This window comes from Ochotona princeps, chromosome 6, assembly GCF_030435755.1.
Source record: "Ochotona princeps isolate mOchPri1 chromosome 6, mOchPri1.hap1, whole genome shotgun sequence".
NCBI classification, from domain to species: domain Eukaryota; kingdom Metazoa; phylum Chordata; class Mammalia; order Lagomorpha; family Ochotonidae; genus Ochotona; species Ochotona princeps.
The window spans coordinates 17619072-17637903 of NC_080837.1; the positions used below are offsets into that span (position 1 = coordinate 17619072).

At 47.1% G+C, this 18832-nt stretch overlaps 1 protein-coding gene across 1 annotated transcript in view; it reads left to right on the forward strand.

Moving 5' to 3' along the window:
- Nucleotides 1–4802: 4802 nt before the first annotated feature.
- The window catches only part of DAPK2 (death associated protein kinase 2), an 84471-nt gene continuing 70441 nt past the window's right edge, over nucleotides 4803–18832 (forward strand). Inside the window, exon 1 of the mRNA XM_058665700.1 lies at nucleotides 4803–4919. The gene's annotated coding sequence lies outside the window, so the exon portion shown is untranslated. The remainder of the gene's footprint in view (nucleotides 4920–18832) is intronic.

Below are 18832 nucleotides of genomic sequence, written 5' to 3' on the forward strand. Positions count from 1 at the left end.
AACGGCCGGTGCTGTGCCGATCCGAAGCCGGGAACCAGGAACCTCTTCCAGGTCTCCCACGCAGGTGCAGGGTCCCAATGCATTGGGCCGTCCTCTCCTGCTTTCCCAGGCCACAAGCAGAGAGCTGGATGGGAAGTGGAGCTGCCGGGATTAGAACCGGCGTCCATATGGGATCCCGGGGCGTTCAAGGCGAGGACTTTAGCCGCTAGGCCACGCTGCCGGGCCTGGAGTGACTAATCTTTGTGTCCCACCCAGTGAGTTATAAGTGCATCCCCACTGACCGTTTCCTGTCTGTTTCTAAGCTTTCCTTGTTGTTTTCTGTCTATCTATTCTAGTTGTTTGTTTGTTTGTTTGTTTGTTTTGAGCGATCCTGATGGTCGTTATGAGAGAGGGTGGGGACCCAAAGTCGGAACCAGGCAAGGACCAGAGAAAGCTCCTCTCCCTAGTCCCGAAGGAAATTTACTGTTCTTCTGTTTCTGTGGACCGCTCAGTGCTCCTGGTTGTCGTTCCGATGACCTTGGATCCTGCAAGGCAGGATTTGGGCTTCTTCCATCCCGTGTGGTAGACCCAAATGGCGGGGCACTCCATTTCCCCGTGGTCTCCTTGGCAGTTGGGATGTGGTCCTCGGTGCTCATACTGATAGTCCTTGGTGAGGATCTGGGAGTCTTCAGGGTTGGGATACAAGCCTCCTCCTGTCCGCCTGCTCCACTCTGGGGTCACCCCCCCCCCGGCTCTATGCATATGACCTCCTGTTAAGAGGTTGTTAGGATTGCTCCTGATTTCCCCCATATGCCTTTGTAGTTTTGCTATTGTCTAATGCTGATTCGAGTTTGTTGTCTATGAGTTACCGTTATGATCCTAATAGGTTATACTTCCCGTCTTCCTCACACCTTCTAGGGTGATGTAAGATTTATCTGCTCTCCCTCCCCATTTCCAAGTAGCATAGGGCCTTACAAGTATATTAGGTTTTACAATTCTTTGATGTAGATCATAAGCAATCTGACTCATATCGATTGTTGGTTCATTGGTTACTGCATGATATCTTATTGCATGAGATACAGGCTGTTTGGGGTTGAAATAATATTACTGTTTTTTGGATTGACATCATTTCATAACAGCCACGTCAGTAACAACAACAACAACAACAACAACAACATCAACAGCAAATTATAGCACCCTGAAAAAACAACGCGCCAGTGAGTAACCAAAACATGCGTGACAAAAAGGAAACACAGAAATCTCTTGGGAAAAATGATGCCATCGTATGCTTCATGAGCATGTGATAAATTCCACTAGGGAAAAGAGATTATTTGGAAGCAATCAAATTGAGGTAAAAACATCAAAACACATGGGATACAGCCAAAAAAGCAAACAGACAATCAAAAAAACAGCATAGATTGGACTGTTGGAGTTACACTTTCCATGTTGGCTTCCTTATATGAGAGAGAATATATGGTATTTGTTCTTTTGTGATTGACTCATTTCACTGAGCATAATGGTTTCTAGTTGGGACCACCTGGTTTTAAATAGAATAATTTCATTCTTCTTAATAGCTGAATAATATTCCATGGAGTAGATGTACCACAGTTTCTTTAACCACTCTTCCTTGGACGCACATCTGGTTTGTTTCCATGTCTTTGCTATTGTAGATTGTGCTGCTGTAGATATAGGATTACAGATCCCCTTCTCACATGCAGATTTCACTCCTTTTGGGTATATTCCTAGGAGCGGGATAGCTGGGTCATATGCCAGGTTTATTTGCAATTTTCCAAGCACTCTCCCTACTGATTTCCACAGTGGTTGTACTAGCCTACACTCCCACCAGCAGTGAAGGAGGGTGCCTTTCTCCCCACATCCACGCCAGCAGATGTTGTTATTCAAGTTCTGAATGTAGGCCAGTCTCACTGGGGTTAGGTGGTACCTCAAGGTGGTTTTCATTTGTATCTCTCTGATGGCTAGGGAGCCTGAGCATCTTTTCATATGTCTGTTCACCTTTTGAACCTGTTCTTTTGAGAAATGTCTGTTCATTTCTTTTGCCCATTTTGTTATAGGTTTTTTTTTTTTTTTTGCTGTCCCTGGGTTTCTGAAGCTCTTTGTAGATCCTGGATATTAGTCCCCTATCACTTGTGTAGTATGCAAAATTTTTCTCCCATTCTGTTGGTTGCTTCTTCACTTTGTTAATTGTTTGCTGTACAGAAGCTTTTTAGTTTGATGTAGTCCCATTTGTTCATTTTGGATTTGATTGCCTTTGCTTTAGGCGTCTTTTCTAAGAAGTCTTTCCCTGTTCCTATATCTTGGAGTGTGTTTCCTATGTTTTCCTTTAATAGTTTGATGGTTTCTGGGTGTAGATTTAGGTCCTTGAGCCAGTTAGAGCTGATTTTTGTATATTGTGACAGGTGCTGGTCTTGCTTCTTTATTCTGCAGGCTGCTATCCAGTTATCCCAACAGCATTTGTTGAATAGACCAGGTTTTTTACCTGGATTGTTTTCAGTTTTCTTGTCAAAAATCAGTTGACTATACATGTGTGGATTCCCTTCTGGTGTTTCTATTCAGTTCCACTATCTTCTCTGTTTCTGTACCAGTACCAGACTGTTTTGATAACCACTGCTCCGTAGTATGTCTTGAGGTCTGGAATTGTGATTCCTCCAGTTTGATTTCTATTTTTCCTCACTGCTAACTTCCTAAATAACAACCAGGGTCTCCCACATGGTTGCATGGGCACAAACACCTGAGCCATCCTCTGCTGCTTTTTGCAGGTGCATTAGCAGGGAGCTGGGTCTGAAGTAGAGCAGCCAGGAGATGCATCAGGGCCCATATGGGATATTGCCATTGTGGGTGGCAGCTTAATCCCCTGTGCCACAACACTGGCCCTGGGTTGGGTGTTACGCTTAGTGGTTAAGATACTAGTAAACATGCAGTCCCACACTGGAGTACCTGTGTTCTTTTTCCCAGCACCAGCTCCCATTCCAGCTTCCTGCTGATGTAGACCCTGGGAGACAGCCATGCTGACTCAAGTAACTGGGCTCCTGCCACCCACGTGGGATGTGTGGATTTCACTCCCCACTCCTGAATTTGTGGCCCTGGACCACCCTAGCCCATGTAGGCATTTGATGAGTGAACTAGTAGATGAGAGATTCTCTGTCCCTGCTTCTCAAACTAATTAACTAATTAATTAAGATAAAGAGGCTTGCAGAGCAATGCAATTAAAAGATTTTTTCCAAAAAACATCCTTTGAAATCCTTGCATAGGTTTTTTCAAAAACATTTTCCACGAACTGTTTTTTAAAGATTTATTTATTCTTATTGGGAAGGCAGATTTAAAGAGAGAAAAAGAGTTAGAAAGAAAGGTTTTCCATTCTTTGGTTCACTTCCCAGATGGCCACAATGGCTGGAGCTGAGTTGATCCAAAGCCAAGAGCTAGGAGCCTGGAGCCTCTTCCAGATCTCATATGTTGGTGCAGGAGCCCAAGGACATGAGCCTTCCTCTGCTGCTTTCCCAAGTTATAAGCAGGGAGCTGGATAGAAAGTGGAGCGGCTGGGACTAGAACTGGCACCCATATGGAATGCCAGCATTACAAGGTGGAAGATTAGCCTTTTGAGCCACCATGGAGGCCCTTTCCATGAACTTTCTAAAGATCCCTTATATTTGTTACTAACCTTACACCAGTTTATGCCAAAGGCATAAACGACCTTTTAGGGACAAGGAGACTGGGGTCAGACAAGCATGTGGAGAGTGAAATAGCATAGATCAGGGCTCTTCCTGTCTGTCTCTCTTGAAGCGCCCAAGCCAGGCAGCTGCCTACCGTGGATCTGAATCTGACTGTGAAGCATTTGCTCATTCGGCCATAGGGCCACCTCCCCAGTGGCCCAGGGCTTTGTGTAAAGAAAGCCTGGTGCTAGTGAATAAGTTAGCACTATCTGCATCTAGCACCAAGCCTTTACAGGAACAGGCTGCCCCAAGTGTAATGCACAAACACAGAGGTGCAGCCAGGGTCCTGGCTGTGTCAGCCCTAAGCCCGGGACTGGATATGACTGCCCGTCCTAGCCCTGGATCAACCCCACGGGCCCACTTGGCCTGGGTTGTAGGACCATGAGAACCATGGGACAGGTGGCCTTCTTGGGGGTTCCTGATGGCTTATCTGGGAGGGCTTTCTATCTGCTGACTGCTAGAGACTATTGTTGGGGAGCAAGGGGTTGGAGTGTCAAGGCTTAGGAATGACAGCACTGTTTACATTTTAAAAAATCATCCATTTGGCGCCAGTGCAGTGGCACATCAAACTAATCCTCACACCCAAAGTGTGAATTTCATCAAAATGCTATATTGGAGATGGGGTTGGAGCCCAGGTTCACTGATTGCAATGAACCCAACCACTGCCTCTAGTGACCTGGTTGAGGAAAACAGCTGCTCAGAGCTTCTTAAGGTGGGTGGCTGGATTGGCGGAGTTGATTTCTGCATGTGGGGCAGCGGTTGTCTCTCTGGACTCCCAGACCCTGTCCTTGCAAGCCCCTGGACCTGACCAGGAGTTCCTCTCCCCTCCCATATCCACTGCCAATCTCTCTCTGCTAACCATGCTTTCTTTGGGGAAAGGATGTGTGCTTTGTGGGAGGGGCTGGCTTGTGGCATTTGGTGTTTTGTTTTGTGTTTTTCGCAAGAAACTGGTGTTTTGGCCTGAGCAGCTATGTTGATTGAAGTGCAGCAAGTAGCTGTGATGAACATGGCTTGTCTTAGAATATTCTTGAGTTGTGGCTAGGATGTTTGGGTTTCCTGGCAAAGGCATATGGAATTTTATTTTTATTTTCTCTTTTGGGTTTTTGCTAGTTGATGGAGAAGTTGTAAAAGCTGGAAGGAGCAGTGGAATTTATTGTCTCCTCCTTCTGGCCCCAGAATCTGTGTTGCTGTGAAGTTCACACGTGTGTGTGTGTTGTGTATGTGCACATTTACATGCATGTGTGTGCAGGGACATAATATTGGTCACTGCCTTGAAAAGCTGCATCCATGGAGACCTTGACCAGGCACATCCACAGTCATTTCCATGTCCACCCAACCAGGTCTAATTGACCCCTTTTACGGAAGAGAAAACTGAGGCTCAGAGACAAGGGTAACCTGGTCCCAAGGCTAGGATGAGGCAACCTCAGAGCTGAGCCAAACTTTTTTAACTCCAGACTTGGAAGAGCAGAGAGGTTAGCACCTAGTTGAAAGCCTGGTGGACTTACTTCTGTCCTGGCATGTGATTCTCTGGGCATAAGCAGATATATATCTCATTCTTCTTTAATAAGTTTAAAAAAATATGTGGGGTCAGTGTTGTGGCATAGTGAGTAAAGCCACTATTTGCAAAGTTGGCAAGTGCCAAGTTGTGTCTAGGCTGCTCCATTTCTGATCCCTGGGAAAAAGCAGCCGGACATGGACTAAGTGATGAGTCCCTGCCATTCATGTGGGGGACCACATGGGTTGAAGCTTCTGGCTGTTAGCTTCAGTCTGGTCCAGCCCTGGTCATTGTGTCCAGATGGGAAATAAACCAGCAGATGGATAATATCTCTTTGTAATTCTGACTTGCAAATAAATAAAATAAATCCTAAAAAGCAAAACAGTTTTTTTGAAAGGCAGAAAGACTGACAGACACAGGCCTTGTATCTGTAGGTTCATTTCTCAAATGCCAAGAGCTAGGAGCTCAAGCTAGATCTCCCAAGTGAGAGGCAAGGACCCAAATATTTGTGGATTTAAAAAAAAAGATTTATTTATTTTTATTGCAAAGTCAGATATACACAGAGGAGGAGAGACAGAGAGGAAGATCTTCCGTCCAATGGTTCACTCCCCAAGTGGCTGCAATGGCCTGAGCTGAGCCGATCTGAAGCCAGGAGCCAGGAGTCTCTTCTGGGTCTCCCACACAGGTGCAGGGTCCCAAAGCTTTGGACCGTCCTTGACTGCTTTCCCAGGCCACAAGCAGGGAGTTGGATGGGAAGCAGGGCCACCAGGATTAAAACCAGTGCCCATATGGGATCCTGGCGTGTGCAAGGCAAGGATTTTAGTCGCTAGGCTACCATGCCTGGCCCAACAACCCAAATATTTGAACCAGCATCTTGCTGCCTCCCAGGGTACATGTTATCAGGAAGCTAGATGGAAAGTAAAGCTAGTACTTGAATCCAGGACTCTGATACGGAATGTGGGAGTCCCAAGTGGCATCCTAATGGCTTTGTCAAATGCCCATCCCTATTCCTTACTCTTATGATATCTATTGTTGATGTTAGAGTCCCCGTAAGTAATATAGGATAATCTCATCTCAAGGTCCTAAGTTAATATCTGCGAGGATCCTTTTCCCATCTAGAATGGGGAGCTATCCTTTTGGGAGCCACTGTTTAACGCATTGGAAGTTCCCACCCCTATTCTTGGAGTTCCCTAGAACTTTTAGGGTCAGTGCTGTCATTGCAGGTTGGGCCCATGCCCATAACAGCTGCCTGCCCTGCCCCCAGCAGTGTTCTGAGCCTTACGGTTTAAGTGGGTCAAGACAAGCAATGGGAAGGTTTCCTATGAAGCATACACAGAGCCCTGGGATTAACTGCTTTGGAGCTCCAGAGTGGTAATTCCCTCCTGGAACATTCTGCCCTTGTCCTGTGTGCCACAGGCAGGCGAGTGGGTGTCCTTGGCATGGACAGGGCTCCATGGGTCAGCCAGGCTGTTTGTTCTCTTGCGAGTTTATGGCTGGCACAGGGCCCTGACCACACAGTACTCTTTCCTATTGCCTGATTCTCATTTCCCATCGTGCGAAAGTTCACTGCCTTGTCTTGTGTTTCCATCTCACCATCCCTCCCTCCCCACCACCTCTTAAGAGTCTTCACGACTCCCTGCCCCTTGGGTGGCATGTGCTAGGTGCCTGGTAATTTGCCTCTCCAGACTCAGCTATGTTTTGCCTTACGTAAAATGAAATGGTTTTAGCTTTTCTAACAGGGTCTCGGGTCTTGTGTTTCCCTTGGGAGCTAAGATCCCCATGGTACCTTGCGGCATGTGGTATTTAGTCGAGACCTGTGGATGCCCCCTTGGTTAGTCATCTGGCAGAAAAAAGTATCCCCCTCTCTTCCTAAATTGTCATGTGACTGAACAAATTGCGGACTTCTTGCATTTTCATTTCTTGCTTTGGGCTGTTAGATTCTCTTCAAAGGCCCCTTTTGTGCTGTGTGTTGATTGTTAACCTGGACTCCCCTCCCAACAGCTGTTGGGACTCTGAAGGTGCATGTCCGGTCCTGGCAGGACCTGGATATAATGTGAATGTTCTCCCTGTGGCTGAGGAATGGTTGCAGGTGCGGGTCCCTCACTCACAGCACCTGCAGTGCTGACTCCATAGGCACGAATCTGCAGGAAGGGCTGAATTTTTCTCTGCACAGCTGTCTTGATGATAACTCCACTTCCAAAGGCCAGGTTTCCTGGGGGTGGGCAGAGGCCATCTTGGAACCTGGCTGGAGGAGGACCAGGTGAATGAACACTCATTGAGCCTCATCAAGGACGTGGGCAGCAGAGCCTCCTCCTGGCCCAGAACCCTAGCTGGAAGGTGTTTCTTTCTGGTACAGCAGTGGGCCACACCCAGAAGAGGCCAGGGTGGCTCCCATTTGCTGAGAGAGGTGACTCATGAGTCCTGAGATGGGAGATTTTCATCTGTTCACAATGGCATCGTGATTTATTTATGTGAGCTTGGGCCACTTACAGGGGCTGGCCCCTTGTTGTCTGTGGCTCCCTTAGGGCTGATGCGTACAGCCAAGTGTTTTCCCAGAATCTTCTCCCAGTCGCCCCTCCCAGAAAACCGCTAACTCTGGGCACTTACAGCTTGTGCTCCCCAAGGCTGTGGTCGTGTTAGAAGGAATGCATTCCTCTCTGGGTAGGGGCTGCTTTTCTGTCCAGGGCTGGTCGATCTACGTGGCATTGAAGTCCTGGCCAGCCTTCTAGATTGTTCACTTCAATCCTTACCCTGTCTCCCAGCTCAAGTGATGTTTTATTAAGGTATCTGCTTCCAGAGGCAGACATGCAAGGAAATCAAAGCCATCTCAGCTGAGGGGAGGGCTCTTGCTTGGTGTCACTTTGCTGCTTGGTCATTGTGTCTTAAGGGGCACCTAGTATTGTTTAAGATGTAGTCCCTTGGGCCCGGCGGCGTGGCCTAGCGGCTAAAGTCCTCACCTTGAAAGCCCCGGGATCCCATATGGGCACCGGTTCTAATCCTGGTAGCTCCACTTCCCATCCAGCTTCCTGCTTGTGGCCTGGGAAAGCAGGAGAGGACGGCCCAATGCATTGGGACACTGCACCCGTGTGGGAGACCTGAAGAGGTTCCTGGTTCCCGGCATCGAATCGGCGCGCATTGGCCCGTTGCGGCTCACTTGGGGAGTGAATCATCGGACGGAAGATCTTCCTCTCTGTCTCTCCTCCTCTCTGTATATCTGGCTGTAATAAAAATTGAATAAATCTTTAAAAAAAAAAAAAGGTGTAGTCCCTTAAGACAGCACAGATTCCCTCAGTGTTTTCCTACTTACAGCCTCCTGGCCCCAGTCGCTTCTCAGCCACCAAAAACCATGTGTTGGCTCTGGTTGGGAGGTGCTGGTAGCAATCCCCCAACCCCAGCTTTGTATCCCCTGTCTTACCTTGCAGAGCCCTGGAAAGGTGGATTATCTAGGGGATTGGGATGCCAGGGGTTTTAGGCCTGCCTACAGGGACTAGGCTGGAAGGGGCTGTCTTGGTTTTGTTCCCTGTGTTCCTTTTGGTCTGACGTAACGATCCTTTCTCAGACATGTAACCTGTTTGTCTGATGATGTTGCAGGGCAAACATTTTTGTCTGTCATCCCTTCTATAAATGTTTTTCCACCGTGCAGTGTTCCAAATGAAATTTTTGCCAAGATCCTGCTTAACTTTGGCCGTTGATAAGGAAGATGGATTAAACAGAAATCAAATAGTCTCTTTCAAGTGGGCTTTCACTATCCCCCTGAAAGTCTCTAGGACCAGTTCTCAGAAGTGACCATTAAGGTTTTTTCCAGAAAGTATGTGTGCATATACAAGCTGTATTTGTTTATTTTTACTTTTTATTTATTTAATTGAGAGGCAGACACAGAGATCTCCTGTCTGCTACTTCACTCCCCAAGTGCCCAACCACTGTGGCTGGGCTGGGGCAGGCTGAAGCTGGGAACCAGGAACTCAATCCAGGTCTGCCATGTAGACAGCAGGAACCCAGTTACTTTGAGCCATCACCACTGTCCCCCAGAGTGTGTGTTAGCAGGAAGTTGGAGTCTGGAGCAGAATGCATATTGAACTCAGGTACACTGATAGGGATATAGACTTCTTAACTAGCATTTAAACCACTAAGCCAAGCACCTATACTTGCAACCTGGCTTTTAATCTTGTGAATTTTTCAGGTGTGTGTGTGTATGTGTATATGTGTGTGGGGGGGAAGAGAAGTAGTTTTTATTTTTATTTTATTTTATTTATTTATTTATTTTTTAAAGATTTATTCGTTTTATTACAGCCAGATATACACAGAGGAGGAGAGACAGAGAGGAAGATCTTCCGTCCGATGATTCACTCCCCAAGTGAGCCGCAACGGGCCGGTGCGCGCCGATCCGATGCCGGGAACCAGGAACCTCTTCCAGGTCTCCCACACGGGTGCAGGGTCCCAATGCATTGGGCCGTCCTCTCCTGCTTTCCCAGGCCACAAGCAGGGAGCTGGATGGGAAGTGGAGCTTCCGGGATTAGAACCGGCGCCCATATGGGATCCCGGGGCTTTCAAGGCGAGGACTTTAGCCGCTAGGCCACGGCCGCCGGGCCCGAGAAGTAGTTTTTAACAGCTGCATAGGCCTGTTATTAATGGACCATAATTAATTTAACCAATGCCTTGTTGATAGGTATTTAAGTTGTTACTGAAATTAGCATCTTTTTACCCACCTACTGTCTGCCAGATATGGTTTTAGACACTGTGGGCTCAATGATAAACAAAGACGCTGTGGGCTCAAGACAAACTTTTCTGTCACCCTTGTATAATTGTCAGGTAAGTAAGTAAGTTCTGGAAAGTAGAATTGTTGCCAGATTGACTTGTTGCACTTGCTGAGTGGGTACTGTATGTAAGCCCCTCACTTTCTTGGATGTATGGTAAGTCAGTGGATGCCTGAGACTTTCTTCCCTCCTCTTACCCTTGGCCATAGCCTTGTTACCCAGCCTCCCATGGGGTGAAGGTCTCCATGTTCTGAGGTCTCTAGAAAGCTGCTCCAGCTGGGATAGGTGGCAACCATAATGTGTTTGCTAGTGATCTCAAGGTTCCCTAGGGCTCAGCTTTGTGGTGTGTCCCTGTAACTTTGCAAAGAAGTCAGAGTGGCTGATTTGTCCTTTACAGGAGGCACCCACACTGGAGGGGCCAAGGTCAGTCGAGGCAAGAAGGGACTACCAAATGGGAAAAATATGACGGGGGAATCCCAGCCTATACAAAATTGTGCCACATAATTCAAAAATCATATATATATATACATATATATATACGTATATATATGTATATATATGTGTGTATATATATATATATATATATATATATATATATATATATATATATATATATATGGGACTCCCAGCTCCCCATGAGGGTAGCTGGTGGCTAAGTTGGCTTGATGCCTTACCATGGTGGGGACATGTTTCCTGGAATGGCTTCGCCATTTAGATGAAAGCTTCTGCAGACTGGAAGAGCTGTGAAGTGTTTAGTCTGCCAGGACTTTTCATTTCATGAATTCTCTTAGAGCTGCTATGTGCCCATACGGCTGTCTATGCTTACTGGCAAAGTAATTAAAAAGACATGAAACAGCCAATGAGTTAGATGGTCCTGCTCTCACGTTTCAGGTGCTTGGTCCAGCAGCTCCTGTCATGGAGGCCCCAACCCTAGAACAGTTCCACTGGCTTTGGGCATGGGTAAAGCCATAACATTATTTCTTCTTTATACCTGCATGTTGATGGGAGTGTCATCTTTTTTTAGATCATCTTTTTTATTTTCTTGAAACTTTATTTATTTTTATTGGAAAGACAGATTTACAGACAGAAGAAGAGATAGAGAAAGATCTTCCATCCACTGGTTCACTCCCTGATTGAACACAATGGCCTAAGCTGAGCTGATCTAAAGCCAGGAGCTGGGAGCTTCCTCCTGGTCTCCCATGTGGGTGAAAGGTCTCAAGGCTTTAGGCCATGCTTACCTGCTTTCCCAGGCCACAAGCAGGGAGCTGGACAGGAAGTGAAACAGCTGGGACACGAACCGGTGCCCATATGGGATGCTGGCACTTGCAGTCAGAGGATTACTCAATTAAGCCATTGTGCCACCCCCTTTGAGGTTATCTTTATTTGATACATTTTAGGAAAAAATCCTGCCTGCAGCCATGCAGTTCGGGGTGCAAGACTCCATCAGAGTCAGCACTCTCTTTGTGGTGTGTTTTCTGGGGACCTCTCTACATACCCTTGCTTTGTCCACTTCCTCATCCAGAGGGTTGTGAATGAGAGCCTGCTGTGAACAGAGCTCTCTGCCGAATAGCTCTGGGTCTGTGTTCCTGCTGTGTGCCCAGCAATGAAAGGCCAAAGAGAGGGGATTCTCCACCCTGCTTGCAGGCTGCCCCTTATGGGGTCGGGAGAAACTTCCACAACCGGTATATGAACTCCTAGGAAGCTGGGCCGCCTCTCAGGAGACATGTGGATTGTCTGCACAGATGGGATCACAGTGGAGATGCTGGCAGACAGACCCAAGGCTTTCAAAACTGGGGGTGGGTGAACAATTTAGAGATCAGGACAATTAAAATGCACACTGGGAAAGTCAAGCTGATTGTGAAGGCAGGTAGGGCTTGCCTGGTGAGGTCGTCTGGCATTAAGAGAATGATGCAAAACTGATGAGAGATTATCAGGGACCTCATGGAAAGGGCTTAGAAAATGCCCAAATTTGCTTTCCAGATTCTGTCACAATCTCTCACTCTTGAAAGCTGTTCTTAGGAAAATTGACAAAGAGTACCAGATAGTTGACTAGTGTCTCTGTTAGAGTTAGGATTAGTAGTAAACAGAAGGCATGAGTTAAAAATTATACCCATAGACCATATTTAGAGGTGGAAGAACTCCCTTCTGGTATATCTGGATGTCTCTGTTGTATTTTACATTACTGGTTCTCAAATGTTAGTCTACCCTGGGACTAGCCCCCACCTTTCGAATTCTATAGGGCTGAAGTGGGGAACTTGCATTTCTGACAAGTTCCCGGATGTTCCTGGCATTGCTGGTGAGGAAGCCATACTTCATACCATCAGGTGCCAAAGAGAATTCAGTGTACATGTCAGAGGCACGTATTTCTTACGAATGTATTTATATGAGAGGCAGGTAGACAGAGGAAGAGATGTCCCACTCATTGGTTTATGTCCCCAGTGCTCACAATGAGGAAGGATGGGATAGATCCAATGCTGGGCGCTGGAGACTCAATCCAGGTCTCCCAAGTGGATAACAGGGACCCAAGGACTTTGGTCATCATTGTTGCCTCTTACCTTTCTGTGTATGGGGAACGAGGCAGGAACTGAAGCCAGGACTTGATCCCAGGCATTGTGATGGGCAACATTGGCATCTTTACTGGCATCTTAATGGCCAGGCCAAAGGCCCTAGTTTTAAATTATTACCCCCTACCCCCATGCCTCAATCACACTGTCTGGATCAAGCCTCTAGATCACCTGGGAACCAATTTCGTCCTTACTAATCATGACTGAGATTTTCAGTGCCAACCACCTCTCCGTCTTGAGCTCCTACTGTATGCTTTTCTTATAATGGGTGTGGTGGATCACACAGATGAAGTGAAAGACACTGCCCTGCCCTTAAGCGGATTAAATCTAGCTTGGGGATGGGGAGAGACAAACAGAAGAAAAGCACAGGACTCAAGATCATTAAGTGTGCTCAACTGCAAGAGCTGACACATCAGAGGTGAGGAGTACGGGAGGGGGGAAGGAATTGGTGTGATCTGGGAGGACTTCCAGTAGGAGCTGAAACTTGGGCTAGGCTTTAGGTAAGCAGAAAGGATAGGGAAAAGAAAAAAAAAAGTTCAGGGATGAGAATGATTGCATTGGGCTGTGCCTGCTGGGAAGTCAGAACACAATTGGGCGATGGCCAGGCAGCTCAAGATGCATGGGAAGGCCACACACATCTTGATCAGAGGAGAATGTGATGACCTTGGCTTTTGCGGAGGATGATCTGGGGGATGCGCGGGGTGGACTGGGAGTGTGGGTGGGACTAAGGATAGCAGCACCTGTGGTCAGCAGGTGGTCCCAAGTGCATGGCTCTGTGAAAGGTCTGCTCGAGAGGGTGGAGGTGATAATAGAAGTCATGCCCAATTCAAGTCAGTAAGTGTGCACTGCAGACCTATAGTGTGGCCAGCCTGGTAGGGAGAGGGTGCCTGGAGGAGCAAAGATGAGTCGTTATAGGCTCTGCCTGAAGACTTTAGTGTGTGAGGAAGAGGAATCTGTTGAGAGACTGCATTTTACTGTGTGCCCTGATGGAAGTGCTGGTGGGAGAGGAAGGTAGAGGAGGATCGTGTGTCTAGGAACACAAAGATTTGTAACGGGGCCCAGTGCAGTGGCCTAGCTGCTAAAGTCCTCGCCTTGAACGTGCTGGGATCCCATATGGGCATCGGTTCTAATCCCGGCAGCTCCACTTCTCATCCAGCTCCCTGCTTGTGGCCTGGGAAAGCAGTTGAGCACAGTCCAATGCCTTAGGGTCCAATGCCTTAGCACCCTGCACCCGCACAGGAGACCTGGAAAGAAGTTCCTGCTTCCGGCTTTGGATAGGCGCAGCACCGGCTGTTGTGGTCACTTGGGGAGTGAATCATTGGATAGAAGATCTTTCTTTCTGTCTCTTCTGCTCTCTGTATATCTGACTTTGCAATAAAAATACATAAATCTTAAAAAAAAAAAAGATTTCTAACAGAAAGATCAGTGGTGGCTGAACAACCTCTGGTTGACTTGCCTGGGATCCTGTTGTTAGAGGGGAGGTCATACATTTGCAGCACGAAAGGGGATGCCTCCTATTGCTGCCGTGTTGACTGAGAGGGCGTCAGTGACCCTGCAGCCCACAGGTACGCTGCCTCTGTTTTGAGTTCACGCTTAATTGGATAATGACAGTGTGCTGCTGTGCTGGTTAGGGGTCTGGGTCCAAGTATTCTTTCTCTTCCCTTCCCTCCTGTTCCAACAGTGCAGGAAGTTTTGAAAGGGAAAGTTTCAACCCTTCATCATCCTTGCCCCGTGTTATATCTGTGTTCTTGACTATTTATTTAAAACAAGACCACAATGTAATCAAACCGGTATGTCTCATTTGTGTGTGCTTGTTAATTCTTTTATGAACACGTCTCTCCTGCTATTCAGTTATTGTTGTAATGTTTGCATAATTGACATCTCATTGTAACAGTTCCTTAATGAAACACATTTGCTTCCCTCCGGCATTCTTGAGTGTGTGGAACGGGGTTTTTTTTGTTTTGAAGTCTCCCTTGTTAGGCTAAATTCTCCAAGAATACTGCACTTGAACTCATATAACCTGATGTCTGGTTTCAGATCTGTGGCTCATTAGTTCTGTGACCTTAACTGTGAGCAACAACTTCCTGGTCTACAGGAGGAGGATAATGCTGACTGTGTGAGGTACTGATACGGCTTCAGGCCAATATTTGTAAAAGTACTTTATAAAACAAACCTGAATGTTAAGGTACATTTGAAATCACCTGGAAAATGCATGTGAATATTTTTATAATTTTTTAGAAAATCGGATATAATTCACATGTCATATAATTCAGCTATTTATATTATGTAAGGGCACTTTGAAAAAATCATGAAAAATTATAGGATAAGTGTATTGGAGCAGGTACATTGTGGTATACTGGGCTAAGTCAATGCTTGGGACATCTGCATCCATATTAAGGTGCCTGGGATCAAGTCCTAGCTTGCTTCTGATCCAGTTTCCTGCCAAGGCATGTCTTGGGAGGCAAGAGATGATGGCCCCGGTACTTTGGTCCCTGCTGCCTATGCAGGAGACTTGGGTGAAATTCCTGGCCTGGACCAACTTTGGCTGTTGTGTGCTTTGGGAAATTAATCGACAGATTGAAGATTCTCTTTTTTTCTTTCTCTCTTCTGTCTCTTGAATTACTTTTCTAATAAAAATAACAAAGGATTAGTTTACTTTGGTCACCCCTGCCAAGCTGTTTCATAATACACATATTCCATTTGGTAAACTCTTGCATACTTCAGTGACGTAGTGTATTTAGAGTTGTATGGCAATTATCATAATCGATTTTAGGATCGTTCACCATACCTCCCAAAAAACTCTTAAGCCCATTGGCAAATCACTCTCCACTTCCCCCAACTCTTGACCCTTGGCAGTTGTTAATCTACCTCTGTCTCTATGCATTTGCCTTTGCTATACATTTTATAGTTACAAATAAAATCATGAAATATGTATAATTAGAATGTATTGTAATTATCCAGTACAATCCTTTGTGACTGCTTTCCCTTAGTTTATTTCCTCCAACCCCTGCCCCCTCCCCCCTTTAATTTACTTTCTTTAGAAAGGCAGCATTACAGAGAGAGAGAAGGAGAGACAAAGAGAGACTTCCATCTGCTAGTTCACTCTCCAAATGGCTGCAGTGGCCAGAGCTGGGATGATCTGAAACCAGGAGTCAGGAGCCAGGAGCTTCATTGGGATCTCCCACATGGGTTCAGGGACCTAAGAACTTGGACCAGGCTCTGTTGTCTTTCCCAGGCTATAAGCAAGGAACTGGATAGGAAGTAGAACAACTGATAAATTGCCCATATGGGATGCTAGTGCTGCAGGTGGAGGCTTAAACTGCTATGCTACTGCACCAGTCCAAATATTTTCCTTTTTCGAAAAATTTTATTTCAAAGTCAGAATTGCAGAGAGTAGGAGAGGCAGAGAGATCTTCCATCTGCTAGTTCACTCCCTAGATGGCTGCTGTTGCAGGGTTGGGTCAGGTCAGGCCAAAGCTCAGGAGCCAGGAGTTTTGTCCTAGTCTCCCATGTGGGTGGCAGGGACCCAAATAGTTGAATCATCTGCTGCTGCTTTCCCCAGAAAGGTGGATTGAAAGTGGAGCATCCAGTATGTGAGCCAATACCCATAGGGGATGTTGGAGTCACCAGCAGTAGTTTTACCTGCTATACCACAATGCCGGCCCCTATCATAATATTTCCAAGGCTGACCCATGGTGTAGCATGTATTGACTTCATTCCTTTTACTCTCCATTCCTTTTACTCTTCATTCCTTTTACTCCACTTATGGATAGAACACACAATGCTTGCATGTTCACTGTGATGGACCTTTGAGCTCTTTAGGCCTGGGTATGTTGTACTAAATGGCATCTTTGAAAAACTAGGCCTGGGTATGTTGTACTAAATGGCATCTTTCAAAAACCATTGCATGCCTCACACTGTTTGATGAATCAAAAGTAGAAGGACTTTCTGTGGCTCTGCAATGTTTAATATTAAAACCAAGTCCTTGTGAGAAGTACCATGGAACTACCCAAGGGGAGAATGAAAAATCCCAATGCAGAGTTAATGCGTATCAGCCAGAGGGGGACCTCTGACTTCCTTGCGGTGCTAACCTTCTCTGGAGCTGGGAAACTGGAGGAAGAGCTTTGGGACCAGAGCTTTGGAAGACATGGAGGGCTGCCAGTTAGCCACAGAAAGTAACAATTGCAGGTAGGTTAGGAGAAGGTATCTTAGAGGTAGACCAGTTGCCTTGAATGTGTAGCGGGAGAATTAAAGGGTACCTTCACTTGCTGTTCTTTTAGGGGTCATGTGAGGGTGGCTCTGTGATCATATCATTTGGCTTGCCCCCTGCCCTATAGCTAGTAGAGGGTGCCCTGGGTGAGCTGTGAGTTCCCCTGCCTTTCAGGGGTTTCCCAGAGTCAGGCTGCTGGGGGGCGGGAGGACAGCAGTCTCCACTTCCTCCTTGGCTACCTGCTGGATTGATGTAATCTCTCCTTGGCCCTGTTGCCTTGCAGCCACCTTCCCTGTGTGGCTGCCAGGTTGGAGTTGACTGAAGCTTGAGGCAGGGTGGGGATGGGGCTGCTGGCCAGAAGACATGGCTGGTCCTGGATCTGTCACTGCCTGCCTGGAAGGGTGGGAGCTGGGCACATTCCTGCCTTTTCTGGGCTTTGGTTTCTCTTCCTGCAAGGTGAGGGTGATGGTGAGCTGTTTACTTTATGTCCAGGTACCATGAAGGCTGCAAAGCTAGAACACTTGCTGTGGTTAGTTCTGTCCTGCTCTGGCTAGGGTGGAAAATTTGTTGCTTCTCTTGGGAGTCCTTCAATAGGTAATGAGTTTATCTGTCCTTGGCTGGGGCTTGCCAAGATTTGACGTTGACTGTACAGACTAGGCCATGGGAGGAGGAGAAAAGGTCATGCCCTTTTTTTTTTTAAGATTTATTTATTTTATTACAAAGTCAGATATACAGAGAGGAGGAGAGACAGAGAGGAAGATCATCCGTCCGATGATTCACTCCCCAAGTGAGCCGCAACGGGCCGGTGCTGCGCCAATCCGGAGCCGGGAACCAGGAACCCCTTCTGGGTCTCCCACACGGGTGCAGGGTCCCAAAGCATTGGGCCGTCCTCGACTGCTTTCCCAGGCCACAAGCAGGGAGCTGGATGGGAAGTGGAGCTGCCGGGATTAGAACCGGTGCCCATATGCGATCCCGGGGTGTTCAAGGTGAGGATTTTCACAGCTAGGCCACACCGCCGGGCCCAAGGTCATGCCTTCTTATGCATCCTGCCCTGACGGCTACTGCTGGCTGACCCTTTGGTTCTGGGCTGTTTTGGTAAACTGACAAAAGCTACTCATGGCAGGGCCTACATTGTGGTGTACTCTTTAAGCCTTCATTTGCATTTCATATGGTTGAAGTTCTTGTTGCTCCACTTCTGATACAGCTCCCTACTAATGGCCTGGGAAATCAGTGGAAGATGGTCCAAGTCCTTGGGTCCCTGCACCCATGTGGAGACCCAGAAGAGAGGCTCCTGGTTCTCAGTTTTGGCCTGGTTCAGCCCTGGCCATCGAAGCCATTTGGGAAGTGAACCAACAGATGGAAGATTTTTCTGTCTCTCCCCCTCTCTCTCTGTAACTGCCTATCAAATAAATAATTCTTTTTTTTTTTTTTAAGGCTAGCTGTCTCAGAGATCTGGGATCTATTAGGAGCAGATGGTGCTGTGGTGGTAGAGGGCCCAATCTGGCCTGGGAGAGCTGGAAGGAGCAGTGTGATGGGAAGGACCACTCCATGCAGTTGGTACTGAAGCCCTCAGGATGATGGGGTGCAAGGAGGGTACACCGAGAGAGCTGCACCAGACAGGCTGTTTTTGTCCATGTTGTAGTTTTACATGGACCGAGTCTGGTTCTACTCCTGGGTTTACTGTTTGTATTCACTGCCTGTCCTCACCTTTGACGTCTGTCTTCTAGTGTGTGCACAGATGGTTACAAGCTGTTCCCTGTGGTGGAAGGACTCTTGGCCATCCTTCCACCTTCTGGATGATGCAGGCATCTCTTTGCACTTCTGCTGCTGTACATGCCTGTCTTCCCTGACCTGCCTGGGCTGGCTTTTGGGATTAGGTCAAGGGGGATGAAGCTTCTGCTCTGGTTTCTCGTGTCTTTGGTTCTGTATGTGTTCACCCCTGTTCAAACACAGAGCCTGAAAGTGAAGCGATGCCTGAACATGGCTGCTACTCTCTGGTAAAGTATAGATAGGATGATTTTTTTTCCCCTCTTAGCTAAGTGGACTTAAGTGGCTCCCCTGACACCACTGGAGAGGCCTTGAAGGGCTGGGTATTTGGACTT